This window comes from Chroicocephalus ridibundus, chromosome 3, assembly GCF_963924245.1.
Source record: "Chroicocephalus ridibundus chromosome 3, bChrRid1.1, whole genome shotgun sequence".
Taxonomy (NCBI): domain Eukaryota; kingdom Metazoa; phylum Chordata; class Aves; order Charadriiformes; family Laridae; genus Chroicocephalus; species Chroicocephalus ridibundus.
In genome coordinates this window covers 39891446-39918190 of record NC_086286.1, presented here as the reverse complement: position 1 = coordinate 39918190, position 26745 = coordinate 39891446, and positions in this window count along the sequence as shown.

Sequence of the window (26745 nt, the reverse complement as noted above, 5' to 3'; positions counted from 1 at the left end):
CTTCTCTGAATTCCCCGGCAGATGTTCAGATTGATGAATACTTCAAAAGGCGTGTTTTTTTTTTTTCTTTTAATTACTGACATGCCAGTATTTGTTCCTTGATTGAGAAAATAAGTGGATGCTTAACTGACCACCGTAAGGATGTTTCATCCTTATAGATTAGCATGGATATACCATAAATGCCATTAGCTTGATTTCCACAGGTGTGGGTTTGTTTGGTTTGTTTGTTTTTTTTTGTTTTTTTTTGTTTTTTTGGAGAGTCAAATAATTTAACTAACAGTGCAGAAATACCCTTTAAAATATGAGCAGCCTTGTCCTTTGAGGGTTTTTGATTTGCATATGGGTAACCTTTCTCCACAGATCTATCTGCTCAGGAGAGCTATCAGGATAACCTTTTTCTTCCTTGCAAAGAGTGAGTTTGATATATGTTTATCTCAGGAAGACCTGCTTTTCCCAGCACCAGTAGTGTTAGCCAAAGAGGCTAGGTGAAGCATAAAACATTCCAATGCAGCAGGCAGAGCTTGGGGATAGGACATGAGTCACAAGAACTGGATTCGGACAATATATATAGTAATTCAGATTCTGCTATGTGACTTTAAGCAAATTGCTTCTTCTTTTGCACTTTAATTTTCTCTGAGCTTCAGGCAGACTGTTTCTTGTTCAGAGGCATTTAGCACCACAGGTCCAGCTTTATTCATGCTCTCATCCTTTAGGCAAAGCCTCTATATGGGCCTCGGGAAGCTCATATAACTCATTGGGTAAGCTAATCTGCTGCTCCTGAGCTGTTTCTGTCAAGCCAGGGCAGCTCTATCTGGTTAAACACTGTATACCTGCAGGGTTTCAGGTTTGATCCAAAACCCCTATGGGTCTCTTTTCACTAATTCCACTGAGCTTTGGATCAGGAATTAAATGCTTTGCGGGATGTTTTCAGCGTGGGAAGCATGCACTCATTCCTGGTGTTTCAGTACAGTTTTAAGCTTCTGACTAATTCCTATTTACAGGTTTTGCATTCTAATGATTTATAAATTTGTAAAATGAAAGTAGAATTATTTGGGTTTCCTGGGGAATGCAATCCTAGACACACCTGGTCTAATTAGAGGTTTAATTTCTCTCCTGAGTTGAGGTCTAAATCCTTTTAACTCTCCAGAGAGACAGAGAACAAAAATGGTTGTGAAGGATTGAGCACAGCCAATTACAGAAAGAAAAGGATATTGTTAGATGGCCATAAAATCTGCAAAGCACTACCACAGATACAGAATAAGATAACTCAGAGGTTCTCTATTCATCTATCTCCATAGCAGGCTTGTGAGAGCAAGAGAAGCAATTTTGAGGCGTGCAGTTTTCACAGAATGGTAGGGGTTGGAGGGGATCTTTGGAGATCATCTAGTCCAATCCCTCTGCTAGAGCAGATTCACCTAGAGCAGGCTGGACAAGAACGCATCCAGGTGGGTTTTGAATCTCTCCAAAGAGGAGATTCCATAACCTCTCAGGGCAGCCTGTTCCAGTGCAGTTTTGCAGACTTGCTGTAGATTTGATACCTTTTGGATGTGAGTGGTTTTGTTTTCCTGTTGCTGCAGAGTTGTTTTGGTTTATCTCCCTCTGAGTGATCCTACTGCAACTCTTGACTGTGGTTACTGTGTTAGTGGTCCCACAGAGTTTAGGAACTCCCTTATAGCTCAAGGCTCATTGTACAGAGAGATGGTAGGGACAAGGCCAAGTGCAAGTTGAAATTTGTGTGCTCGAGATTGTATTTAGCATAAATTCAGGCCCTTGAATCCTAAGTTATGACCCAAAGAGCTTTGTATAGCTACTGTTTAAACCCTGGAGGTTTCTAATTTACACAGGGGCATCTTTGCTTGACTGAAGTTCTCCAAGTGTCTGCAGTGTTGTCCTGCTGTACATGTTAGGGATTATCCTTGTCTTGACAAGTGAAGTAGCTCAGGTATTAAATGGTGTTTAAATGGACCATCTGCAGGCACAGAAATGAAATTCTTCTTCTGCCTCTGTCTCATGGGCTGCTCGATCCTGCAGTGCTCATGGAGTGGGTCTATGGTAGGAGACTCCCTACAACATATAGTTTTGTGTGAGTGATTTCTTTTTAATCACGCTTAGAGAAGGGGTAATGTTGCTGCCTAACGTGGTATGTTAGCTTTAAAGTTCTGTCCCAAGAGTGTGTGTTTGTGGTTTAGTGGTTAAGACGTGTAGCTGAGAGGAGGCAGACTTGGGCTCCAGTCTTTATTTTCTGGTTGCATTTTAGTCAGCACTGAATCCAAAATATGGACTTGGTTTCTCTGGAAAATCAGCTTAAAAGAAAGAGGCCACTCAGCTATAAGAATTAAAAGGGAAGTAAATAATGATTTAAATGAGTTGAAAAACTGTGTTCTACAGTGTTCTGTCCTCAGAAACTGTAAGCTGTTAGAAACAGTATAGGCAATCTTTGTTGTATGTTTTGGATTAGGCCCTCAGCCCATAGAGCTTGCTAGTTTTCTGAATATTTCTCTTACAGCACCAAAATGCATCAAAAGGTTGAACTCGAAACGCTCACAACAGAACAGTACTCAGAGGAGCAGAAAAAAGTATGAAGGGAGGATAACTCATTAAGTCTGTTCTAAATTAAGTTCTTTCTCCAGGTCAGGGAAATAGACAATACACTCTTATCAGCTCATGATCTGTGTTTAGGTAAAATTTTTCATGAAAAATTTATACTTAGAATGAAGGGAAAGAGAAACATAAATATCTCCAGCTGTTGCTGTGTGGTGGTCTTTGGAGTACTCAGCTTTTGCAAGCAGTGTGCATCTTCTTGAGTGATAATTACAGATCTTTTCAGTACATCTTTGTTAAAAAGGCAGGCAGATAATAATTTTTCTTCCACAGGTTATTTTGCTTTTGGTTTATGTGTATTTATTTCTTATACTCTCACTATAAGTGCTCAAATTATGGGGAGGGAGGATAGCAAATTAGAGGCTTGTGTAGAAGGAGCTGTATATACATGCAACTGACCCTATACATGGATTTTCTGCCCAGTGGTTACAAAAAACTCGTTAGTTATTCTTGACATTTTGGTGTGATGAGCTTCCTCAAAAGGATAAAAAATTAGACCTTGTCTCCTGGAAGACATAGGAAAGTGCTAAATGTTGACAGTAATTGCCTTGTCAAATAGTCAAGAATAATGAGAGATCAGGTAAACAACTTTTCATTGTTTTACCTATATCGTTGTACTATCATGCTCACTTGCTGCCTTTCTCTCTGACTCTTAATTTTGATGACTCAGACTTGCCACTAATTTTGTTCTTTTGATGATTTGCCCTTTCTAGTTCTGACTCCTTCCAGCATATTTTAAACCGTGTCTAATGGTCAAAAGTAAAACTTTACTGCCCAGCTTTCTCTCACTCTAATTTTTGAATGACTTATTTTTATTATTTTTAATTTTTTTTAATGAAAAGAAAGTGCTATGTGCCAGCAACCCAGGGTTTGGCAGGGGACAGTAAGTAAATTGTTGATTCCTTTTGTTTTCCCCTGTGAAGCTATTTAGACCTGCCTTTTTGGCCAGGCACAGGAGAGTTTTATATTAGCAGTAAACTTTTTAAGTGGCCTATCTGGAGTCTCCAAAACTCCATCAGTTGTCTCCATTGGCCACCATCTGGCCATGGAGCAGACCAGGCATGAGCAGACCAGCGAGTAAAAGTCATCATTATCATCTACTTCTCAAAATATCATGTGATGCAGGTACGCAGACAGTACCACACAAATATTGCCTCTCAGACTGCCTGATGCTGGCACTGCCAGATGTTTCAGAGCTCTCCACATTGAGTGGATTCTGGTGTGGTTTGACCCTTCAAGGCTTTTCACATAATTGCAGAGTGGCAGGGGTTGGGAGGGACCTTTAGAGATCATCTAGTCCAACCCCTCTGCCAAAGCAGGTTCACGTAGACCAGGTTGGACAGGAATGCATCCAGGCAGGTTTTGAAATCTCCAGAGAAGGAGACTCTACAACCTCTCTGGGCAGCCTGTTCCTGTGCTCTGTCACCCTCAAAGTAAATAGTTTTTTCCTCATGTTGAGGTGGAATTTCCTGTGTTCCATTTTGTGCCCGTTGCCCTTCATCCTGTCGCCGGGCACCACTGAAAAGGGTCTGACCCCATCCTCTTGACACCCATCCTTTAGATATTTATAAGCATTGATAAAATCCTGGTTGTTTTTTCCACTTGGTGATTTTTTTTTTTTTTTGTTGTTGCCCACTTCCCTCCCCTCCCCTTTTTAATGTCTTGGGTATCTGTATTATTCCTGTTGTGGAAAACTGCTCTTTAGCCAAGGGTAATCATAGTAAATGATTATCTGCAGAGTTTTCAAATCTGAATATGGAATAAATGTTTGTTGAAAATTTTTTGTTTTCCAGTAGTTACCCTCACTGTTTGACTTGCAGGCAATTTCTTCTATTATCCCTCTCTTTATAGGTCACCATTGACTTAGAGTCTTAAGCAGGGTAAACAAAATTTGTTTTGGTCAATGGATTAGGAGCCAACACTTGGTCTTTATCAGTTTGCCTGAAGGTATAGATATATGCTGCATGTATAGAAAAGATGTCTCCCCAACACTGTTACAAATTGGTTTGACTGACTTTTGTCAGCCAGGACTGAGTTGCAGGTGTGAGGTTCTCTGGTGATTCAGGATAAGGCCAGGAGATTTAAACAGAACTAGGTGGGCCCTCTCATGCGTAACATCTGGAGATGATCACTAGATGGCAACGTTACATAGCTGAAAGGGCCGATCTCGTCTTCCTGTTGCAAGCTTTTTATTTATTTGTTGTAATCAGCAGATGAAATGGTCTTTTTCACTCAGGTTATTTAGCCAGGGTGGAAGATTTCCATGAGCCTGTAAGATGAAGTAATAAGTTATCACTGCAGATTACACAGTCATCTCAGAAATTAAATAACTATTTAGAGAGCTTTTGTTAATCATTCTGAGTACAGGCTGTTCTGCACCAATGAAGAGCAGCTATATTTACTGTTCCTTAGGGTAATGACCTGAATTTTGGATAAAGGTCCTTAAAAAAACCCCAAAAGAACTCCCCAAAAAACCACAAACCAACCAAAAAAAAAAAAAACACCCCAAAAAAGCAGAAAAAGGAAGGACCATTACTGCTTTTTTTTTTTTCTTAATGAAAAAATGCTTTTGAAGTTGTAATGATCTCTGACAACCCTAAGCTTAGTTTGAGATAGTGACCTTGTGCACTGATACAGCTTTGCCTATTCTGTGGTTGATGTATGATTTTTCTCATGACTTTTTTTAGAGCAAAGTGCTGTCTAGATTCTGTACAAGTAAATGAATTAAACATGAACAACACGTACTTCAGACTGATACTCAAACTCTGATGTGATAATACAATACGTTGTATGTGCCAGAAGAGTAAACATTATCTTACAGCACAGGCTTTGTGCTGAAAGCAGGCAGTGTGGATTTCCTGGAAGGAGTGAGCTGGAGGGATAGGAGGCCAGGTGTGGACTGAAATATCTTTGGTATGGAGTTCTGGGCACTTTTCGTCAGAGGTTCTGGTGGACATCTCGGCACTTTTCATCAGAGGTTCTGGTGGACATCACAGGTTGTACCAAAGGGGAGCTTGCTGGGGCCAAAAGTCTGTCCCTGAGGTTTCTTCAGCTCCTATCAAGGTATTTTCCAGAGATAAGGACACAGAGTCTCTTTGGAGCGCATAAATATCCTATGAGAAGGGTAGATTTCAAAAAGCACTAGTGAAGTTGGTGAATATTATTTATTAATTATATCAAAATGAGATTGATCATTTGTGTGTTAAAGAAATATACTCCTTTAAATACAGTATGAACATTGAAGGCTAACCAGAATAACAAACCGCACCTATGGCAGAAGAGAAACAATTTTCTGCTGATAGTGTAGCAGATGCATATTATAAAATGCTTATTTCAATAACTTTCATGGGGATAGTGACTCCAGAGACGTGAAGCTGTTTGTTCCACTTTCACCATTTTGCACAAGAATTTCTTTTGGAAATTGGAGGCTGGGGAAAGACCACGTGAATATATCAGCATATATACAGCCATGACATCCTGGTATCAAAAATAAATGTAGGATGTTTCTGATAAGGTATTCTTAAGACAGGGAAGAATTAATGCTCTGGAGAAGTTAAACTGATCCTGACCTATCTCTCTCTCTCTATATATATATCTCCAATAGTTGTGGTCATCCCATCTTCAAGGAAGATAAACTCAGACTAGGACAGGTGCTAGCACAGCCTGAGGTCTATTGAGCTACAAGGTACAAGAAAAGATGACAACAGCTTTTCTTGTTTAACCAGCAAAATGAAGGCTAGGAGGCTGAGTATTTAGGTGCGATAATGACGGGGGATAAAGGGAGGGAGAAGATAAATAACCATGGCAGCAAAAGAGCAAGAGGACGTACACTAGGCATACATTCTGTCTGGAAAGTATTTCTTAGCATCAGAACAGGGAGGTCTATGTGAACTTCTGATAGGGACAGTGCAGGCAAGAGAAACCTAACTGATGCTTTTCTTGAAGGAAATATATGGCTTGGTTGACTGTGGGAGGACTGATCTCTTCAGGTCTTTTCATCCCTCAAACACATATACAACTGAAGTGTTTGATGCTCCAGTGAATAATCATGCAACGGTGGACTATACCGTGTCTTTAAACTAGACTGCTTTGGGAAGGGTTGTGTGCTCGATAGCTTGAAGAGATGTGCTTGAGACACCCACTGTTTTCAGCATTGCTGTGGGAATATTTACTAGTAGCAGTAGTCTGAGTCTTGACATGGGGATTTCAAAAGCTGAACTGTACTTCTACTGATACTGGCATGGATTTAATCTCTCCTTTATCTATGCCAAGCTGAAGAGCTTCTGTCAGCAGTGGAAGCCTTCTTTTCTTGGACATTGAGATGAAAAGGGCAAGATTTAAAATCCCCATTCACTTCCATCCTTCTTCATTGCTGGTCCCATGGTCTGGGGCAGATAGAAACTGGTCTGAAACACATAGGACGACATGTAGAATGCCAAGAGGTTATATCTCCTCAGATCTTCAGCTATGTGCCTACACGTGTTTTCTCTTCTTGCCTGTACACCTGAAAAGGCAATGTCTGGTCTTGTCCACTTCACAGTCTGTATAGCATAAGATGATAACTGCTGCGGCGTTAACCTTTCCAATGCTCTGATCCTGAACCCTACAGTAAAGAAAAATTCCATGGAGATCAGCTGATCTGTCCAGCCATGTCCCATCAGGGAGAAGGGTGGGAGAAGAAGGGGAGACATACTAATATGTTCACATATTTTTGATGTAACTAATGTAGGTAGTGGAAATTCCAGGCATGTTGACACATGACTTCAGTTTCTTCCGTCTTTTCATGGAAATACGTGCAAAGTACGCAATTTTGCAAAGATATCCACCAGGAGGAGCCCTGTGCTTGACAAAGAAGGGTTTAGCTCTGTCCCGTTTTTCACTGCTGCATCCACTGAGGGTAGCCTTGTCTTGAAGCGTAATTAGTTCAGAGGAAGAATTTTATCAGACTAGTCTTTGGGGAGTGGTAGCATGTAAACATTTATTAAAATGTTATTTTGGGGTCATGATTGTGTCATGAGTCAAACTTGACAGATGCAGATAGAAGAAGGGGTTATCTCTCCGCGGGGACCATTTGTGTTTCCTTCTGAAGATTTACATCAAATGGTGCATTTCCCCTCAGTCTGTGGGATCGTACGAGGATAGAGAACACTTTCATATTTTGAGTAAGAAAGTGCATAGCCTTGTACACTGGGAAGGATGTAGACAGTGCAGATTCTTATAAGCAAGATTTTCCTTCTGGTAGCTTCAGAAAGAAAAGTAATGGGCATTAATTGACACAGACATCAGGTCTGTGGGATTTTTTTTGGTTTGTGGATTTTGGGGATTTGTTGTTTGTGTTTTTTTTTTTTTTTTTTCTTCCCCTCCTCTCTTCCCTGAAAACTACCACTCATCTGCTTTTAAGTTAAGGTATTAGAAGGGACAAAAGAAACGTGTTTTCAGCTGTTTGATCTTCCATAGGCTTGCTGTGTGACTGGATGAATTACTTCATCTTGGTTTCCTTTTGGCAGAAGGACCACAGTTCTCCTTGCTTTCTATTCTGAAGATGACCCCTTTCTGTGGGAAGGTCTCTTACATATTGCCTCACATGAGAGGGTATGGTTACATAGGGGCTGTCTAGGAGAATATCCCAGGATGTTAAAATTTTTTTATTTTATTTTTTTTTTAGAATGAATTGCAGTTGAAACGTGAGCAGGAGTTAAAGTGTGGCCTTCTAAAAATCACCCACCATTACCTTTGCCAGCTGCATGCACAAATACACTTCAAAAGCAGGAAACCAACACGTTCTTAAAGTCTAACTTTTATCTTGCTGTTGCACATTGCTGAATCAAATGCCCCAAGGTAGTTGACTTCACTTAAAAGGCTAATTCTCATCTTGCCTCACGAAACTTCTATTCTGGGGCAGCCCTAGTACCCCCATTTGGATCTTGCTTATGTAGCTTTCACAACAGTGTACCTGCCCTGGCAACAGTGGTGCTTCTTCTGATTTGGAGGGATGGCTGAACTGGCTCCAGGAAATCATAATGTTCAGAGGACCTGCTGATACCGGTGTTGTCATTCCTAGACACAGGTGTCTGCTTGTCTGCCTCTGAGGGAGGGATACACAACTGTTCTTCACTGTTAAGTGAACACAAACAGTGCCTAACACTTTCATTTGTACCTACTGAAAACTGTGTTTTGTTGCTTAGTGCTCATTAGCAGTGAAATTGATAACATTATCTGATTGTCCCAGCATGAACTGGGCTTCTCTGATTGATTAAATGCAGGGCAAATTTGAGACATTAAATTAGTTGCAAAAGTGGTTTCTCGCAAGTTGACCATGGAAAGTAGTACTGATTGCTGTTGCACGGTAAGACACAGGGGTCTTTGTTCTTTGCCTCTGTAGAGGCTTAAATGTGTTGTGGCATTTTGTTTCCTCCATGGCTCCGTAATGAAGAGGGATTAGGTTGTGGTCATGAAAAGGAGCAGCGTGTGGGTAGGCGTCAAGAGATTTGTGTTGTACCTTGGCTATTTTAGTCAGACTCCCTGCTCATGTTGAGGTAAGCATCTTTGCCTCTGCTCTCCATCTATAAAATGAAGCTAATGTGACTCTGCAATTGTCTGGGGACATCAAGAGGCTCAATGTTAAAAGCTGATAATGACCACCAGCCAGTGAGCCTCTGGAGAGGGATTATACCAAACATTTTTTTTCAGCTCAATAGAAAAAAATCCCTTTATGTTCTTCAAGAAAGGTAGGAGTTGTGGAGGTAGTGCCTCAGGGTTATGGCGACTTCTGAGTGTCTAAGAAATGCAGGGCCGGGTTTCAAACCTGGCTCTCCCCCTTTGCACATCTAGAAGTGAAGAGTGCTCAGAAGCCCGGGAGCTAGAGACAGCGCAGGCACTTCTGTAAGGCCTTGAGTATAAGCAAGACAACTGATTTTTGGGTCAAGAGTTTACAGAAATCGCTGGCGTGGGATTTCTCTGAGTGAGAGAGCAGCCTACTGTGCACTGCTGTTGAATTTAGGGGAAGGACTTTACATTCTCATTTCTTCTTAGTGTAGCTCACTTACAAAGTTTAGTTCTTTCTGAAATTGCTTGCCCCACTGGAAGGGATCTCCAAACCCCGGTCACTTGCAAACTTTCCTGCCACAAAGGCAGCATTAGTATTTGTTAAGTGCCTCTTGGAGCCTCATTCTGGCGGTGCTGTATAAAACCAGAGGCTGTTTCTGTGTGGAGTGGGTTACATCCACAATTGAAGCATTTAAAATTAACCATTAAGATTAAACGTTGTATTAGTGATTTGAGGATTCCTGTCTAGTAACTAAGTGGAAAGAAAAAGAGTGTCCTGGAGACTACTCCAGCTCTTTTAAGGGTAAATAAAGGACTTCAGTTGTGGTATTTTTCATTGCTGTCAGTTTTTGATGGGGGACTGTCAACTTGTGAGGGCTAGGATTCCCCAGCCTCCTCTGTGGGGTGCAATCAGCTCAGCAGTTATGTTAAGCATAATATTTGGGTCATGTTTTAATACCAGGAAGCCTGTTGTGACAATGAGTTTGACTTCTCTCTTCCCTTCCCCTTCACTTGTCTCTTGCTTTCAGCAGTGCTGGTGTTTCTTTCAAGGCCTGGTTCTGCTTTGTTGTGCCTGTTGTTCATGCTGTGCAGAGAGCATGGGACCGGGTCCTCAAGCTCTGAAGCTTTTTGCACAAATTGAAGTGCTTGTGGTCTTCACAAGTACAATTCATTTCGTTTCCCCCTGGAAAAACTCAAGGGGTAAGATAGCATCTCATAGCGTTCTCGTAATGTTTCCTTAGCGATGTCCCTGCTGTCTTGTCCAGGTGAATAACAAAGCCAGGTCTGCAGTTTTGTCTTGAAAGGTAATAAAAATGAACTCCAGCTGCCCTTGTTCTGCGGTATGTAAATTGTTACCCCTACCGTATGCTCCAGAACCAGAATTTGTTTTCTCTTTTCTGGCTATTGGTGGTGCTGATGTATGGGAGAAACTCTGTAGCCTGCGTTTTGCAAGCAATATTGATAATGTGGAGCAGAGACTAATACAAATATGGGTATTCAAGTATATAATAAATTAGGCAATGCTGACATGGATGTGATAAGACACAAATAGGTAACATCGAGTTGTTGTGCTTACTAGGGCTGTTTCTCCAGAAGCATAATCAAGTAGCTGATTCTCATGCTCTTTCACTCGTCTTTCCCTCCCTCCTGCATATTTTCTGTCTTCTCTTCAACTTAATTTTTGTGCATGCTTCCTCCTGCCTTATCAGCCTTGAAGTCTAAAGACCAGCCTTTTGAGGGGGAATTATTTCTTTAAAAAGAAGGTATAACATTAGCAATTGGACATAGCTTATTGCTTACTGAGGCAAACGGCACTGACCCAGAGGAGGCATACTGACTTACATGTGCCAAGGACTTTCTGCTGAAAGTCCCGTCTCCAGTTTTTGAGTGTACCTAGACTACTTCTGCAGACATTCTCCCTTGGGAGGTGTTTGACATGAAGCATGTTAGTGGGATGGGAGACTGCGGCAACTAAAGTACTCTTGGGAGAGGTTTGTTTGAAGCTTGTGTTTATTTTGAAGGACCTTCTGAAGTGTGTGATTTTTCTAGCTGGGGCAGAGAGATAGGACGGAGGGCTGAGGCTCAGACTGTCCTACAGCCACCTCACTCCTGCCAGCCTGCAGCTGCCGCTTGCTTAGGAGGACGCAGGGACATAAATTGGCTTTTGCTTCTGAGCAGGGTTGTACAGGGAAGGGTGACCATGTATCTGTGCCCTTCTTGAGCCTGTTGTGCCATAATAGGAGAACAAGGAAGCACAACTGAGAGTGTAATACCAGATTTTCAAGGAATTCACTGTAACCCTTGAGGCTATGAGAAAAAACATGTTGTGCTTCAGTTTCATTGCTGTTTTCTGAGTTCATAAGGCTCCTATCATTTATTGCTGGGTGTGAGTGTTAGGGTTTTAGTACAGTGGAGGTCACCCATCTGTGACTTTGGCTTTGCTGCCTAATTGTAAGTGACACTCCCCTTCCCCCTGGCTTGGTTTAAAAATAAAAAAGAAAGGTTACAATGTGGAGCCTGAGAATTTTTTTTTATTAAGAGAAGAGTCATGTCTTCCCTCTAAGGAAACACCTGGAAAATTAACATTTTATGGTGTGCCAAATTAGTTCCTTTGAAACTGCAAGGTGAGAAAGGTTGTTAAGTCAGAGGCTCACAGAGGATTTCTTCAGCTCAGTGAAATATCTGCGTGGCCAGCAACAACCCATTCCCTCTACAGGTAGCTCTGAAGATAAGATCAGCATTTTGCTTGTATTCATCACTTTTCCCCACCCACAAGACTTATGCTGGACTGATTTAAAACCCTGAGTACTAGCAGTAAAATAAAGCCTTGTAGGGTTTGGATGAACTACTAGTGGAAGAAAGATTCGGCACTGTATGTGGAGACTCCAGACCAAATTTAGCCTTACTATTCTGGAATTTTGTTCCCAAACACATTGAATGATCTTGTGTGTATCTGCATATTTGTGTTTTATGTTTTATTTGCATGTAGTCTTTTCTAAATAAGAGATACCAACTCACTAAATGTGTTTACACCAGCTCAGCTGTATGGAAGGTTTGGGACTGTGAAATAATTGAAAACCTTGGATCTTTCACGTTGGTAAAATCCATCCAGGAGGTCAGCAGCCCATCTGTTTGTTATGCATGGCTCTTACTCAGGAACCACAAGAAGGAAATAAGTAAAAAAGAGGTAGCTTTTTCAGTTATCTTGTTTTAAGCTCCAAGAACGTTGTCTTGACTAATTACAGTTGATATTTAAGTAAAACACAAGGTACTCTTGTGAGCTTTTGTATTTGATGGCAGGAGATGGGAGAGAAGCTGGAGCAAGAGGCCAAAACATTATCTACAGAGGTACCATCACCTCAGTCACTCTGTCTGATTTACCATTTAAACAAATAAACAAAATGGAACATTCTTGACGAGAACTATAGTTTTTATTAAACAGATCATTAGCCAAGGCAGCTGCCTAGTACAGAAGTTCAGTTAATGCCTTTGTATGACGATTTGCCACACTCTGGTCTTCCAGTGCTGTTATAATTTTACATGTTTTAAAAGGCAAGATGCTGTGCTGATTATGTTTGTTCTGCTTCATTTTTACCTGTTAAGAATAACCTCGCATGCTGAGTAAGAAAATGCATTGTTTAAAAAGCATGCCATCTTTCGATGCCCTTTTGATACTTCACGAAGGAATTGGAGCTGCTAAATGCTTAGTGATGATGGGGCCCATCAGCTTCTACATTGCCCGATTTCAGAGGTTTAGGTTCAGTCATTTGAAATTCCACAGCGATGAAACTTAATATCTAGGCTGCCAAGCTAAATGCACAATCTCTTTTTTTTTTTTTTTTTTAATATAAAATGATTCTGATCTGTTAAGCTGATTCTGGAGTTACAAAGTGACAGAGAACTGCTAATTTTTTAAGCTTTAAGTTCTTTAAGTGCTGAGTGTAAGCCTGGAGTCAATTTAATGCTACAAAGTTAACACGTACAAGTGTTTATTTCAGTTTCTAAAGATATCGTGTAAAATGGTTTGGCCCAGTAAGGCTCTTAGCCCTGTAATAAAGCTGTTGAATAAAGCAACCTGACGTTCCACACCTGTGGGGTATCACAGACTTGAACAAAAGCTGGGTGGGTGTCTTGAGCAGCACAAGCCTGGTGCAGTGGTGAGGAATCAAGAGGGTGGGGGGCACAGAGCTGCAGGAAGGCTGCAAGTGAAGCCCAGACCCCGCTGGGGCAGGGAGCGGTGCAGGCTACCTCACCGTGCAGTAGACGTTCCAACATTGCATTCCCACATCTGGCAGAGGACACAGCAGGGGAGAAAGCAGCATCCCTGGGGAGGTGTTTGGACGTGTGTCTGGTTTAGATAGGGATTTAATGGGTGTATTTTTAAATGTCAGCTAAGGCATGTGTTATGGTGTTGCTGAGGAAGAGTGCCCCTTTAGAACCTCTTCCTCTATTTAGAGCATGGTACTGATGAAACTTCTGCCTATGTTGTGTCCAAGCGTGGTGCTTGTTTTTTGGAATTAGTCACTGCTCCCTTGGAGGTGCTGGAGAAGAGCCATGGGGTTTGTCACTGTTTAGGGTAGTAACTGTTTTTTCTCAGAATCCTGGGATTTCCCTGGAGTGGTACCACTGTAACAAGTGATGTTTCTTATGGAGCAGATAGTGCCAAAGTTCACACTGAATGGCTCCTTGCCACTTTTAGTCTCTCAGACACTTAATAGGATCCTCAGCCCTTAGTTTTGAACCTGGCCTTCCCACGCAATACTGGGAGCCTATAGGGGTTAAACTGCAAAGGAACATGTGTATAGCTCGTGTTTTTTTTCATTAAAGACAATTTACTAATCTAAAATTGCCATGGGGAGAAAAAAGTTCTGTATTCATTTTATAGAATTTCCTGGGATTCTTCTTATTTTTATTGCAGGGGGAGGGGAAAGCCCTGTAGCATTTTCAATGTGACATAAATGTCAGCTTTCTTCTAATGAAGAGTCCTACAGGATGATTGCTTTCTGCTTTTGAAACCATGGCAGAAATAAGCCTGAGGAAAAAGAATAGCGTGTCTTGTCACTATCCTATACTGTCTCACAGCCACCCACAGAGAAACTGGTAGGAAGTGTCTCTTGATCATGGAAGATGGATGGGCCCATGGCAAAAGCTTAGCTACCAGATTTCAATTTAGTATCAATTTTTGCCTCTGGGTTTGAGTTGCTTACAACAGGCTTTAGCTTGAAATGCAAAATTATGGTTGTAGGAAAATATGGCATTTTTGCTGCTGAAAAGAAATATATAAGGAGGTGTGTGAAATAGATGTGCTCTTCTCGTTGCCTAAGCAAGTTGATGAAAAAATCCAGTTGCTGTGCATTCAAATGTCAGGACTCTTAGCACAGTCTGAATGCCAAAATATTCTCAGGGGAAGTTGTGTTCTGTGGTATTTTAACTTCAGCAGAAGATGAGAGGCAAGCTCCAAGTCTTGCTACCCTGCCCTGAGTATTTTTGTTCAAACTGAAGAAGCTAATCTATTTTAATTTCACTACCTCCCTCTCAGCCCTACTAACTAATTTGGGTAGTTTATGTGCATCCTCTAAAGGTGAAAAGATATACTTAGTGAAAAGAAAATATTTTGCACTTCTTGATATTTTCATTTTTGATAGTTATTGTGTCACTTGCTGCTTCTCTTGTTTTGCTTCCATAGAAAATACCTACAGCACTCTAAATCTGTGCAGAGTGCTTTAGTAATCACCAATAACCTGAAAATTTTCATTTTTGAGGTTAAATCTTTTACCTAGCTCCAAGTTGATGAATACCTAGTGTTTGACAGCATTCTGTTCTCTGGTTTCTGAAAGTGATTGTAGGACTGATACAGCTGTCAGAAATGTGGTCTGTGTTCTTGTTCTTTTAAAATAAAGTTGCACAAGAAAATGTCACAACAGAAACAAGTCTGCTCTGCTGCCTGCAAAGAGGCTGGTACTCCTATCAGGCTAAAAATTGAATGATATGTGGCCTTATTACATTAGGGATAAATCTGGACTCTTGGTTCTGCTCTTGTGATACTTTACCTCCGACTACAGGGAGCAAAGGAGTCTTCGTCAAGATGAACCTAGTAGTTCATCCTGTGAAATCCTGTTTCTGCCACTGGTCAGTACTTCATGATCCAGGGAAGGATTCAAGCAACTTAGGGTGACAACTGGTGTGATGGGAAGGAGAGTGGTTTTCACTTCCCATGTAGTTAGTCGTTAATTCATGCTCTGGTTTCTGATTGACTTCAACAAGAAGGGATCTAAATAGGGATGTTAGCATTTCAAATATTCTTATGAATAGATGACTTAGTGCAGTGTTTCTGGAAATTAATATTATACAGGAGCAAAGATATGATGGGAAAGTGATCGTCTGTATTAAGGTGGATTCCATCCAGAAATCTGTGGCATCTGTGAAGGTGGAAGTTTAGAGGAAGAAGCTAAGTCAGCTCCTTTGTAATGTGCACCCTTCCCTGTATTTGCTATCTTTCAGTTTTAACAGATCATGTCACAGTTCTGTGCTTTAGTCCCTATTATATGCACTCTGAAAGTTTTCCTGAGTGCCCAAGTCTTGTGTGAATGACCAATCAGCACATTCTGTCTCCACAGGGCACATTTTTAGTGTGGTGTTTGGGAAAAGAAGGTGCAATTAGAACTAACCCATTAACTGTAATAGCTCTTTATGTACCACACTGACTGCAGACCCCTGTGAGGGTCAAGGCGTTGCCGATTAGCCTACATCTGTCCAGCAACAAGGTTCTCTTTGATCTCTTAATTCTAATTTAATTTTATTTGTAAGTAAAGTTGGAAAGCACAGTCTGAAAGAGATAAATGAAAAAGCTGCAAAATGGCCCTGAATTTGGTATTGTAATTATTGGAGGATATGTTTTTGTTTATACTGCATTTTCTGCAGTAAAGTGACTTAAGCTTTGTCAGCCAAGCTGGCATAACTCAAGACCTGTTGGGTGCTAACAATTCTTTCAGGTAATAAAAAAAAACAACAAACCAAACATGTTCTGGAAGACTGCGTGTGCTATGACTTGGGGACAGGCATTTTATATAGTAATATCACAGTCTCTTATTCATGGCCAGTCTACTGAGGATGTTGATGGAATAAAATGAAGGCTGCTTCAGTCTAAGCTGGAAAAACTGCCGTGGATTCTGGTGAAGGTAGTAGGGAAACTCAGCATGCCTTAGTCTTGGTCACTTGGCAGTCGGGGTTTTTTTTGTCTACAAGTTAACTCCTCTTCTCGAGGAAGTTTTGCATTACCAAAATCGTAGGGCATCCAAAAAATAATATTATTTAAAGATTACCTGCAGAGGCAGTTTTCCTTTCCTTCATTTTTTCCCTGAGCATAAGGCAATCTGAAGCTTAATGTAGCATGTCTGTTAGGGATGTTATACTTCATGGATACATGGAGGGTGAACTGTTCAGCAGGGCTCAAAAAGCAGTAAAGCAAAGCAAGTGCACCAAAACTTATCCTCGCTAGGGACTTACATAAAAGTAAATTCCCTTTTTCTGCAGCTCTTGGGCAAGAGACTAGTGAGGAAGAACTATTGTTCAGTGAGTGCTACAGCAAGAAATACATCAAAAATAATTTTTTCAAATATTTACAGAGTAAGGGAATGCATGCATGGTTAAAGCCTTACTGAATTGGTTTCTGTTGATGAAAACTGTACCTCTCTAATCAAACAGAATTTTGAAGCACATCATAAAGAACTGTTTGATATAGTTTACTTTTAAGACATCAGAAGCATAAGGTATTCGTTATCCCATATTAGCCTACTGTGATGCTTCTACATTTCCCTACAGAATTGGTGATGATGGAATAGAGCATGGCTGAAGCAGAGGTCTCATCTGATGTGTTTGTTCCTAAATGCAGCTTGCCCACTTGAAAGTAACCCTTGCTTTCAAGGTACAAAAAGAAGTATTGTTACGCAGCACCTTCCAGTGCACCAGGAAGAAGAAAGTTAACTTTGTTTCATTGTATAATTGAATATAATAACTTGGTATTTTTCAGTGGTGTTGCTAAAAAGTAGAAATATGAGAGACAATTCTACTTCACTGACTTGAAGCTGGATTGAATAGTGAAGCTGCACTACCGCTGCTGTGGCAGAACAGGCAGCAGGTTCAAACAGCATGCCACCAGAAATCATATGCAAATTACACAGTGCATGAAACTGTCTTACATGTATTTTTCATGGAATGGTAATAGTCCTAATGGAGTCCACACTAAAGCTCTGGTCCAGCAAAAAAAGCTGAGCAAGTCGTAACAGAGAGGGGGAGCAACGCTGCTGAGCTAAAACTCAAGCTTTCTGGTGTCCCATTGCATCAGAGCTTGGTGTATGTGGGTGTGGGTATTTTTCCTATCAATGAGCCTCTGTGTTTTTTTTTTTTTGTTGTTCTGTACAGCAAAATAAACTGTACAGAGTGGTTTCTCTCTGACCTTTATTGGGAACTCTGCATGTGAATTCCTGGATTTTTCTGCCTAATGTTATTATCGTCCTTCCACTCACTGGAATTGTGAGCACAGTGAGACTATATGAAGCACTGGGGTAATAGGACGAATATAGGCCTGGATTAGTTTCACCCACTTTGTTCTTTTTCCCTGTCCTCTTTACTCATTTCATCCACTTCACCTGGTATTATAGTCATGTCTTCCATTCCAACGCCTTCGTTTCAGTTAACAGCCTCTCCACTGTTACCATAGAGTCCTGTTACCTTTGTTTCTATTTACAGTGTGAATAGGTGTCTGTCATTACATTGTTGATCATGACATGCGTCAGTAACACAATAAATTGTCTGGGGAACTAGTCAGCTTCTAAGAAATGTGCTGTGGCTGCTAATGCGTACAAGGAAAAGGAATTTCATGTGGGGTGAAAACTCCAGTGAAGGACACAGCAGCCAGCACGGTGCCTTTGGAAAACAGAAAGCTGCAAGGGACAGGAGAAACAACAGTAATAGGAGACTTTGGTTTCCTTTTTGTCGATTGGGTAAAAGTAACAAGATGTAATGTAGAAACCAAGTGTTGAGGTGCTCATTGATGGCTGGTTCATGGAGCAATTGATTAGCAAGCATGCAAGGGGTGTGGGTATGCTTGGCTTTGTGCCAAGTGATGTGTAGGTCCCAAATTTTACAAACTCTGTAGTAAGGACTATAATGCACTTTGGTTCAGCATCCTTGTTAGAGCAAGGAAAGCCAAAAAATCCATCATAACTGTCCTCAATGTGGAGAAGGGTAATTGTGTAAACATGAGGGACCGTGTTACCATGAAGTGGGCATAAAGACTACTTAAGGACACTCCATCTGTTAGAAGAGACTGCAGGAAGTCATGATGATTTCTTTTGCCCCAAATGGAGATTATCAGAAGTAAGAAGAATCTATAAAGATTCTGAAGTTATGTTGGAAGAAAGAAAAAGAAAATTCTACTCTAGCAGGTTATATATAAAGCTCAGTAAGGAACTCAAATTTTTGGTTTAGCCCTATCAACTACCAAGAGGGATCCAAACTTTTATAATACTTAACACGTGTTTCTTCAAATGCATCAGGAGCATGAAGCCTGCCAGAATATGCATAGGAGTAGTAGATGATTGAGGTATAAGGAATACTTGTTAAAAAATTTGTTAAGGCTAATGCAAAGAAATTTCCTCAATTCTTTGCATTGTTGTTCTCTGTGGAATAGCCTGGAGAGGTTTCCCATGCCGGAAGTCTTCCTTCAGGGTACCATTGAGAAAGTCTTTCTGAAACTGAAGTGGCTGTAGAAGGTTATAAAACAAATATCCAAATGAATAGCAACAAATTACCAAGACTAGATTGTGCTCATCCAAAAACTCCAGAAGAACTCAAGCCAATGTCACTGTACGACCTCTAGCTCAGAGCTGCCTTTGTACCTGAGAAGCAGGAGGTGATAAACGTGATGCCCAACTTCAAGAGGTTTCCAGAGTGGTTTGGGGAATTCTAGGCCTGCAAGTCTGATATAAGTACTTGGTACAGTGTAGAAGCTATAATAGAAAGTAGAATTAGAGGATGTCTGGATAAGTATTGTGTACTTGGGATAAGTTAGAATGCATATGTGCCTTTCAAATGTATTACTGTTCTCCGTAGGAGCCAACAAGCTTGTAGATAAAGTTGATTGCTGTGACATGGTCTACTTTGTCAGAAGCCTTTGTGAAAACTAGCTTCTTCATTAGAGGATTTTAGGGAAGCTAAGGAGCTCTGACACCAGAAGGACGGTTCTGATATGGATAGATAATTTAGATAAAAATTGGCAAACAAGGTCAATGGTCGGTTGTTGCAGTGGAAGAAGATCACACAGGAATGTGTGCTGGGATCTGTGTGCTCTTAGCTCTGCTCACAAGTGACTTGTAGAGAAGCTACTGGTGATACTAAGTTATCATAGTAGGGGTGGCAAGGGCGATGGCTCTCTGGAGAACTGCAGAAGGACCTCATAAGACTGAGTGACTGGTTAATAAAATGTCAGGTGAAACTCGGTGTAGGTAATGATAAAGTGATCCATGTGGGGAACAAACAATCCAGTTCTCATAAAAGATCAGCAGTGAGCTGAGCTCATACTGGGAAGTGGGATCTTTGGAGTGAGAACTTGGGGCTTTAGTGGATAATTCTGTGTCAAGGTCTGTTTGCTCACTACTGGTCAAAAAAACAAATCAAATGTTGGGGCTTATAAGGAAAGGAATACAGAACAAAGCATGACATTATGTGTAAATGTGTTGTTTTCCTGCATCTTGAATACTGTGTGAAGCTCTGATCTCTGTATTTAAAAAGAATGTAGTAGAGCTGGAAAGGTTTGGAGAAGGACAGCAAAGATGATCAAAGGCACAAAAATCTTTTTTAGGAGCCTATCACAAAGTGAGTTGGGACTCCAGTTTTGAAAGAGACAGCTGAGGAGTGTCTGCTATAAGTCTATCAGAAGTGGCACATGGAGGGTTGAATATTCACTTTGTTGAATATTCGCTGTGTGTTCTAACTCAAAAACTGGTGGACATCAAATGGAGCTGGTGGGAGGAAGGCTTAAGGACAAAAAACAGTTGATTCCTCATGCAAAGGGTAGCGGACATGTGGAAGGATATTGTGAACATACTTAGTTTGAGGGAAACTGGACAAGTTCAGGAAAGACAAAGTTGCGGTTGGGGGTTACTAACTATATAGAAACCACAGCAGCTCATGTCCTTGAGCTAAAACAACTGGAGGTTGCGACAATGTTAAGGATGCTGTCCTTATTTGGTACTTGATCTTCTGTAATTATGGCTCCTGCTGAATACAGGTTATGGCAGGGGGAGCTGAACTTCAAGCCTGATCTAGTACAGCTGCTCTTCTGTGCTGAAGCAGATCAGGGCTTCAGCTTTGAGCAGGACCATGACCTGGGCTCTAGACCAGGGAGCTGCAGCAGCTCTGGTGGCCACTGTACAAAGTGCAAAAGACAACCAGGTACTGTAGTACCCAGCCCCTTTGCTGGCCTTTCACTGCAGCGCAGGATGGATACCAATTGTTAGCAGTTAGTTTTCCAATGTTTAGCAAATGCTTCTCACAGACGTTCAGGGTGACATGTAGCGCAACTACTGAAAAAACAACTTATGTGGATTTGGCTGGTGGGTTTTTGAGACTGTCGCTCTATACTGAGTATATTGTGACCTGGAGATTGCCCTGCAACTTGCTTTGCCGTCTCCAATATTCAGTGTACTGCATAATGCTTTTGCAAGGTTTCTTTTTCTTTCAGTATTACTGAGATGAGATTCCCTGATTCCGCCCCCTCCCTCCTCGCCATTTATTTTTATACACATCTTTCAGAGCCTTGTCCAATCTCCCTGAAGTTAGGGAGAATCTTTCCCTTGACCTCTCCAGCTTTGGAATCAGTCCAGGAGTGTGCTCCTTGCTGTGTTGTACTGTGCTTTCTGCTAGCTGTAGGGAGGCAGTCCTGGAGAACCAATTTACCACAGCCTGCACCTGAAAGTTTTGATAGCTGAATGTGGTGGAGACACAGGAAGCTGTGCAGAGGGAAAATGTGGGTTTATATTTTTCCTGTACATCGTTGGAGCTGGCGTGTATTTCCGTTTCTGATTTCTGGGCATGGATCCAGGAAAATAACAGAGTAAAGTGTATGTTCGTATGTTTTTTTTTTTTTTCCCCTTGTACAAAGAAAAACAAATACAGAGCTTGTACCTATTGGAAATGAAATAGCAGCATGTTCCTTTTAACCACTTTCTGTTAGACGTGAGTGAGCCAGAAAGGTGTATGTATGATGTTCGGCCTAGAGCTGAATCTGTGCTGTGGTGTCACAGACTGGGAGTGTCACAGTCTTGCGTCCAGTTTCTAAAATCTTGGACAAAATGGCATCCTGAATGTTATAGATTGTGGCCCAATAATTGACAGGAACCAGTCCAATTAATCAAATTAGTTTATTAAGCAAGCGGCAGCAAGCAAAACAGCGCTGGGCGGCCGGGGAGTCTTTGCTCCGCCAACGGCGCACACCCACTTCCCGAAAGTAGCTGATTATATACCCTTCTGGTTCCCGTATATGTGTCAATCCTGGCATATTCTGTGTCTGAGCGACGTGTTGCTAGGGGGTCGGTCTTGTCCCGCCTCCTGATGGTCGTGGGGCTGAAGGCTCCTCATCTTTATCAGTGTCCTTGGGGAGACTCTTTTCAGCTTATATCACAACTTAGCTCTTCCCTTTGAAGTGTTAAAACACACCAGATGCCCGTGATTTAGGCCTTGAGGTGTCAAAGTGCCCCAGACAGCACACCGGATGCCTGTGATTTAGGCCTTTAAGTATGTGAAGAGTCGAAACAGTGTAAGTTTTCACCAGCCTTTAAGAAAGCCTGATTTGATTAACAAACATGATTCTATTTATTACACTGAAGGAGGACATAAAGACAAAGTTCCATATTTTAGTGTCTCTCTGACCATCTTGGGTAACATCAAACAACTGGACTTTGTAACTTGTGGAGATCAGGCTTCTGCTGCATTGGTGTGAGCTATTGCGTTAATGTGACTAAAGCCTGTGGCCACTCTGTCTTACTGTGTTCACTCTATTTTGTGCTGGCCCATGCTTGGCTAGCAGCAGCTGCAGCGTGGGTGAGCGGGGTTGTTCAGATGCTCAGCAGTGATGGCTGACTGCCCTGTCTTTGTAGACGGGGTGGATCTGCCAGCCTCCTAGCTCTTTCTGCCGAGGTGCTCTAAGCTTAGGATGCTGGGTTAGGAGTGCAGTGAGAGTGATGTGGAGTGATTTTTGTGAGCCACCTGGCCCCAGGAACACATATGTTTTTCTGTCTTTTAGCTGGGTACTTTTTTTTTTTGTGTAATATACTTGTCTGATCTACTCTTATTGTCCCTTGAATGCTGGTGCTCTGACACCCAGCAGAACTGATACAGTTAGTGATACAGTTAGTATGCTTGATTGTGGCTGTTGTCTGCACTTTCTACAAGAGGCCACTGAAGCCCAGCTGCTCTGAGAGGCTCCTCAGAGCTGTGTTTGTTCCTGTATCTTCTGTTATCAGCCAGAGAGTCAGTTCTGGATCTGTTAAATGCAGTCACTGGGTGCTTGCCTATGTATCATTCATTCAGAAGCTGATGCTGGCAGCCCTTGGTAACAAATCCGCATCTGTATTTGTGGTCTTGAGCAGAGCTGCAGGTGTGGCTGACTGCGGGGAAACCAAGAGCAAGCTACCTAGTGGAAAAAAAGATGCTTGCCAATGAAAACAAGAAAAACCTAGGAAAGCATTCCATGTCACCAGCACAGAAATAGAGGGCACAAGTGAGGGGACCCAAAAAATCAGTAAAATGGCAAATAAAACAATTATAGCAGGAAGAGGGAAAGTAATAAGGTTTGGCAGGAAAACCAGATGTGTGGATGAAGTTACTTGTAATGTGGATTTTGAGGGCTGGGAGTAGGCACCCGGTTTTGAAAGTCTTGTCTTTGGTCTTCATCTCTTCTTCAGTCTTCTCTCGTGACTGTATGTTTTCCATGGTTTTAGCTGAAGAATGGATTTTTTGATCTGCCAGATAGTGTACCTTCTGGTCTGGATTGCACTATCTGGAATCTGCAGACAGTTTTCCTTCCCACATGGGAGGATCTGGCTAATGAGTGGGCTGTGTACAGCCCTCTGTCCATTCTTTCAGGGTGGACTGAAATGTTAATTAAACAGCGCTTTACAATGGAAAGCAAGCACAATGCATCTGCCTCTGCAAGCTGGCTAATATCAAGGGCTTCATTTTACTGGTGCATCCTGCAGCTGAATATGGCCCAGTCAGGTCAATGGCCCAGGTTTGCCAATTCACATCCTTACGAGTGAACATTCCTTTCATACACTGAGCTGAAATAGCATGCTTCAACATGACAGAGCCTGTTTTGTTGAACTGCTTAATAGGAACTAAATGTTACCAGATCCCTGTGTTAATGAACAGCTTCTGACTCTTAGTACTAGCAATAAAGAGAATGAAATTAATAAGGACCTTTCCTGTTGAGTTAAAGGGGCTCTGTCTTAGGCTCAGTGGCCATTCCTACACTGTATTTTAATGTGGCCTTCAGTGGGACGTGACTGTGGGACTGACTAACAAGGCTATTGACTTGTTGGAGAATGTACAGACTGGTTTTATGGCAACTGGGATAGTATTTTACAGATGAAAAGCTGATATCTGTCTATGCATTGAAGGTCACTCAAATGAACCCTTGGTGTTCACATTAATGCTTTATTGCTCTGCCTGGCTCACAGCTCACTGCAGGAGTAGAGAGGATATCTCACTGCTAATGTTGACCCATCTCTCTCTACAGTGGTCCTGAGATTGTGTACTTGCAGGGAGATGGGGCTTTTAGGCAGTTCTTTTGCCTGTTTTCCGTGCAAACACTGTCTGTTTCTGGCTCACTGAAGCCCCAGGTATTCTCCAGGAGCTGGGCATGAAGGAAGGCTGCATGCCAAGGCAGGGGCTTACTGGTACATCCTTCCTTCCATGCTTTCCCAGCACACTGGAGAAGTAAAACCAGCGTGTGCTTGCTCTCTCTTTCCTTGCAGGGGTTCAAGGCATGGTCTGGGAAATGACAGGTACAGGAGAATTCTTTCACTTTGTATTTTCTGCTGCCGTATGAGCCAGCACAATTGATGCTTACTGGACTTGAGCATCAGAATAGTTATTTACTGCTAGCTTACATCTATACTTACAGTAAATAACCATCAGCCTGCAGTGCAATTCCCTCCTGTGGTGCCTCTGGAGCAGCTCAGAACTGTACTATCTTTTGTTAAGGATGCAACATAGCCCTAAAACAAGTAAATAGAAATTGTTGTTTTGGTGAGCTTTTCTATGGCTTTGTGCAGTAAAAGGGAATGCGTGTGTGCTATACAGGTGTCTATGGAGTCAGTTAAAGGAAGATTTTGAAAAAAAACCCCGGACTTATAAAAGCTCAGAAACAGTACCAACTGATAACTAAACACAATTAAATATTTCTTATGCGATATAACATAGGAAATATGTCTGAGAAATATTTTGGAAAGTGTTTTAAAGTATTCATTATGTTTCCCAAGACAGGTTGAGAAGAAATAGAATTATTTTTGATGAAACAAATTGATCTCTCATCGCTAGACATTTTCTTTCTCTAGAAACTGATGAATTTAACATCATGTTAGCTTTTGCAAATGTCATATGAAATAGATGAGGAGAGCAACTTGGGGAAAAAAGCTGTAATCAATCACAAGGTGCCACAATTCTCTCTTTTCTCTTGATCGTCCTCCCAGAAAGCAATTTGAGGAGGGAAAGATTACAAGTATAAAGAAAATAAACCCAGATCTCTCTCCCCTTTGTGAAGGTGGGTCAACAACCATCTTTTTCCTGGAAAAGAAAACCCAGAGGCTGCAGGGTAGTCCAGGCTTTCCTAAAAACTTCTTACTTATTTGAATAAATGGAAACAATAACGGCGTGTAAATGGCCCATTCTGCAAACTGCTAGTTGAACTTCTAAAATGGAAACGAAGTCATTAGGAAAGGAGCAAAATGGGAGGGTGCTATGAAAAGAAGCCAGAATTTAAGATGATACCTTGAGGTCTGACGGGATGATCATAATAGTCAGTGGAAATCTTTTATAGCACCAAACCGTGTTCACACTTCCAGATATGGCTCCATTGACTCTCTGGATTTGTACCTTAGTTATGTGTAACTCCACAGGTTTTCTGTTCTCTGGTGATTTCTATTAAACAGTTACTGCCGTTTCCTATCATTCATGTAGGTGGTCCCCTTCTCTCCCCAGCTCACAGCTGCCTGCCAAAGGCTGCAGCTTTCAAGGTGCTTGCACAAGCAAGAGAACAACAGATGTGCCACCTACATGCCCTTTTGCAGGCTGTGTGCTCTGTGTTCTATTCTAAGGGCACACTGGAGGGAAAACAATGCTGCTGTGCTATGGGTAGCCTTATTTTAGATGTAGCCTGTGGTGAGCTTTTCAGCTTGTCATTTCAAGAATGAAACAACAAACTTCTGCTTTGGGAAGGTATTATACATGGACTTGCACTCTGTAGTGGTTGATGTGACTACAGCAACTTGCCTTCACTTGCTTGGGTGTGAAGTGTGTCAGTATTAGTGAAAGTTGAGCAGCTCCTCTGCTAACTGCTGTCCCGGGGTCACTGACTTCCAGTGAGGCAGTTCACCTTCTCCCATAAGAAAAGCATTTTGGGCAGGAACTGTACAAAACTGGTTAGCATGGATACTTTAGTGACTTGTGATTTTTGCAGTCAGAAATCATGTGCCAATTGTCATGAAAATGAAGGGAATATATGTAAAACATTGCCTTTAAGAGAAAGAAGAAAGATTTCCTATCCCTTTGGTGGCTAAAATTTGAAACTTTTAGGTGTTAAGTTTCAGAGACTGTCTTTAAAAAAAGAAGACAAAATCATTCACATGTGAGCATATGAATGTCAGAGCTGGGGGTTTTGAAGAAACAAACAGTGTGAGGTTTGTTGTGCTTGCTGCTGTGTACCCTTAGCAGGTAAATTTGCTGCCCCTCAGCTGACCTGTACAGCATGCCGGTAGCGTGCCTGTGGGAGCACTACCTCTGAGCTGGCTCCAAAATGGCCATTTTCCTCTTTACCGAGCGGCTGCGCTTGCAGATAGCCTCAGAGCCTCGAGCTTTAACAGTTCCCATTTCTATGGGAGGGCTGCAAAATGCACTTTTTTCTGTTTCCCATCTTTTCCTTGACTGCAGACTCCTGAGCCTACAGAAGCTTCCTCCTGGATGAAGGGATTGGAAAAGTGCTCCTGTTAAGATAGTTGGCATATACATCTGTATGCAGACTGAATTGTTAACCTGGTTATCATTGTGGTTCCTTGGATGGTCTTTTCCTTGTGTTTCTGCATCAAGCACTAGGGCTGATGTAATAAGTCTCTGACTGCTTTACACATACAACAGTCAACTGAGGTCAATAAAAAAGTCAGAAAACATCTTTAAGTAAGGAAAATTCCAGTGAATGTTATTTTCTTAACTCTGGCTGCTGACAGTGTTGTTGGGGGCTCGCTCTATGTTCTGCTGTCACTTGCAATATGCTCAGATGTGTAAGGATCTTCATGTTCTGTAATGATCCAAGACCTTCAGTAT